Source organism: Gallus gallus, chromosome 1 (assembly GCF_016699485.2).
Source record: "Gallus gallus isolate bGalGal1 chromosome 1, bGalGal1.mat.broiler.GRCg7b, whole genome shotgun sequence".
Lineage (NCBI taxonomy): Eukaryota > Metazoa > Chordata > Aves > Galliformes > Phasianidae > Gallus > Gallus gallus.
Window position 1 is genome coordinate 79,009,184 of NC_052532.1, and position 4,070 is coordinate 79,013,253.

Here is a 4,070-nt window from a genome sequence, read left to right on the forward strand (position 1 = left end):
GTGAGCTGTGGTCCCCTGGCTTGGCTTCTACCGCAGGTGATACTATAAACAAAGTTCTGTGCCAATGTGAAAGAACAAATACACTATAAATAGCTCGTGGCTTCCAAACCTCCTCGTCTTGTTCCAGCCCTCGTTCGAACCCAAGCCAGCAGATGGGCTGAGAGCACTTCAAACTGGCTCCTTGAAATAAAATACTGGAAATAAAGAGGAACAGCATGGAGGCAGTAAAACAAAATGGGAAAAGAAGGAGAGGGTGAAAGGCATTAATTTATTGGGGAGAGTGCTGGAAACATATAAAAGCAGGAGAGGAAGGAAGAAAGGGGACATCGTCCTGCCTGATCACAATTGTCATTAACTTGCGGCAGAGGTATTAAATTGCAGCATGGGTGCAAGTTCATGCAGCCCACCTCCAACCCAAACCTCTTTGGCGTCCGACTCTTCCCTGTGTCGAGTGATTTAATGCACTGGCCCACATGGTATATTTACTGCCTCTTGCGCTGTTTAATTGAGCCCAGGGGCCTTCACACCCACATGGTTCAGCAGCGAAGCATTTGTTATCTGCATTGGGCAGTGCACCAGAGGCACGGGGAGGGAAGGGATTGGCCATTAAGACCCAAAAAGCAACAGTTGAGCTCTGTGCGGCAGGACGTGGTGTGCTGTAAGCTCTGATTAGTTTTAGGGAGCAGGAGGCTGTGCGGACATCTGGAGGGAGTTTGCGAGGAGCCAAGACAACGTGGAGCTGGTGCAGCAGGCTTTGCCTCTAATGGGTGTTCGCGCACACATGGAGGTGTTAGAAGAACTTGAGAAAATCCCCAAGTTCTCCAGCGGAGATTAAGTGCCCTAAACACAGTTAAGCAGGCAATTGGTTTAACTATGGCTGTTGAATGTCAAATAGTGACAATCAACATGCACTTATGAGTTAGGAAACAAGAGTCTTTAGGTATTTACCTACACGAGAAACTGGGGATTGTGACAGCTAAACAAGATCAGCCAGCACTGGCATTAGGTTATTGAAATTAAGACCCACTAAGGTTAAATAAAACCGGAGTTCCATGCATTTCAGTATTTCCGTGTGCTGAAGTACAGGTCTAATGGCTGCAAAATCTATTGCCTGCTGGAAAAATCCCCTCAGAAGAAAGGAAGCAGCCATGATGGTGGCAGTTGGTGGGTGTCCATGAGAGGTCACTGTAATATGAGGGGAAAAAAACAAAATTGTAAGGTACGCATACAGCAGATGGTGCAATGAAAAGAGAGTAAACCAGACATGAGGGACAGTCATTCTGCATTAGGAGACAGCTTTGGAAATTTCTTTTTTCAGGAAGCGTGCTGTGAAAAGATCAGAATGGCTGAGAGCACAGCATTCAGGAGTAGAAGTGAGTAATACGATTAAAGCTACCAGAGACCTGTTGAGAGCCTGCCAGCGTAGGGAAACACAAGTCAACTGCCAAAAAAAAAAAAAAAAAAAAACCCTGAAAGAAAGAAATACAGTATGTTCCTGTGCACAGCAATAAAGCAGAAATTGTTTTGTTTTGTTTTGTTTTTTGGGTTTTTTTTTTTTTTTTTCTTGAGAATCCACACAAACAACATTGCTACAGATAATCATTACCAAAATTTCTGGCTTCTAGATGAACTGTCAGGCATTACAACAGTAATTGCAGAAGTTACTCACTACACCATTCCTGGCCAGACAAATGCCCTGGAAAGGCACAAGTGAGAACTATTTTTCTTTCCTTGTGCTCAGAGCTTCAGCATTTGCAGAGCCAGGAGCAAGGAGAAAAGTAATACAAAAAATAAGGTAGAAACAAGTAAAACGTTGGCTAGATGAAGGTCCCAGAGGTATGATATCTGAACAAGAGTTGACCCAAATTAAACCATTCTCTTGGGATAAACCTCATCCTGGCAGAAAAGTCACAGATATCAAACAGATAAAACGTTACTCACAGTCATGAGAGTGGATGGACTTTTTACCTGGAAGTACATAAGCCATTCCACCTCTAACACATAAGCAACACACAAAATCAGAAGGAAAAAAAAGCCCATTCCACTCATCAGCAAGAAACGAGAGGTGTTTAGCCTGGCAGATTGGTTGAATGAAAGCACACTGTCCAAACGCTCACACCACCAAATCGGCTGAGGGCAACTTGCACCTTTCAGTTACAAAGAATAGTTACATTTACACTTTTATCAAAGCACTCAGAAACACAAAATTCCATACATCTTTAAGGCATGAAGAGAATGACCCTTCATAGTCAAAAGAAAAATGCCTTGCCAAGTAATGTTACAGGGATCTGATTTTTAAAAAATCCACACTATGCTATAAGTCTACCAATACAGGTTTGATGGGAGCATTACACAATGTTAAATATGTAAACAGATTATCCATCTTGTGTTTTGTTTTATTCTAAATAAAAGTGACAAAAGAGATGGGACCATTTATATAGTGGAACCACTTATTTCACTCAAACTCCAGGTGGCAATACTCAGTGTTATACAAGTATGGCTGAATAAAACTTGAACAGCACCAGTGGTGTTACAGACTCACAATACATGCTAGAAATGTAGTCAGTAAACACCTTGAAAGGATTAAGACTGACACTGATGTCACTGGATAAAGACAAACAACTAACACACTTGCCTGCTAGTTGTCTCAAGCTTGCCTAGGAGTGTAAGGACTCATGGTGCTTCTCAGGCATGCTCCAAAGAGAAGATGAGGCTAATCTTTGCTGTCAGAGTGGAAGCCAGAAGACAATGAAGACAGGAAAACTCTTAGCCAGCATCTCTAAATTTTAAAGCTTTAAACCATAGTACACATAAGGAGAGTTTAACAGTTGGATTAACAAACTTTTGAAAAGCTTCAGGAGGAGTATAATTAAAGAGGTACCCAGGAAAAGTTGACAGCTAACAAGCACCAACTTATTTAGTTCATCAGGGCAAGTTCTCAGCTTTAGACTGCACTAGTACAAAGGTGCTGTATTTGAAGAAAGTGAACTACAAGTGCATGCTTAGTGAAATCTTTTTAAAAAAAATATTGTGAGAATGGAGACAGACAGAATATCTTTCATCAGCATAGCTAGTCAGACCATGGGCTACACATACTACACCATTTAGACATCTAACAGACTTTAGAAATCTGTCCCTGTACTTCTCTGAAAAACGAAGAATGTACTTATATTGTGTCTTCCCTATAAGCCTTTTTCATTAAAGAAAGACCGCAGAGTGAGAAATACCAGTGAAAATAAAAAATTGAATTGGCTGACTTTCAGCACTTGTATAGGCAAGAGGAAGATGTTTATTGATGGGTGAGCTGGGGGAGTTCCTTTTCATGTTGCATGCTTGACTGATAGGACTGGATGTTACTTGCAAGGTCCCCATACTTGTTGATATACCTAAACCAAATAATTTTCACCAAAGGGTATTCTGGACTCTATCAAATGGAGGGAGAGCTGCATACAAAACATCAGGCTTCAATTGTTTTGGAGAGAAAATCTGAAGGATAGATCAGTGATTAGGGAGATTTGCCAGGAAATATTGGTAAGCAGCAGACCTGACAAATCATTACTCGTCCATTTTCAATATCCCCATCTTTCCTGCTGTTTAAAAACACAAGCATTTTTTGGCTTTGTGTGACCTACAGAATCTGAAACACACAGCAGAGGCAGGAAGACAGTTAGACAAAAGGAAAGACAATGGAGGAAGCACTCGTGTATTCCTACATCTTCACTGAAACAGATATTTTTCTGAGCACAGCACAGTTTGGGTTATGATGCAGAATGAAGAAAGAGGTTCTTTATCCCACCAAAGTGCCTCTGTTGAGGACAGCACTTGAGCTTCAGCGAAGGAAGCAGCCCTATAACTACTTTGCACGTATATGAAGAAACATCCTACTAGCAACAGATCAAATAAATTGAAGGTGTCATAGAGAAAACTGTCTCACTCAGATTCACAGTTTTAGAGCAAAATGGGAGGATGCTCTTCTTGCAACACCTTTGTTGTGGTTCTGCTCCATGAGGACTCTGTATGTTATTCATTCTCCTCTAAGAGAAGACCTGAAGCACAGCTGCAGTGGCCAG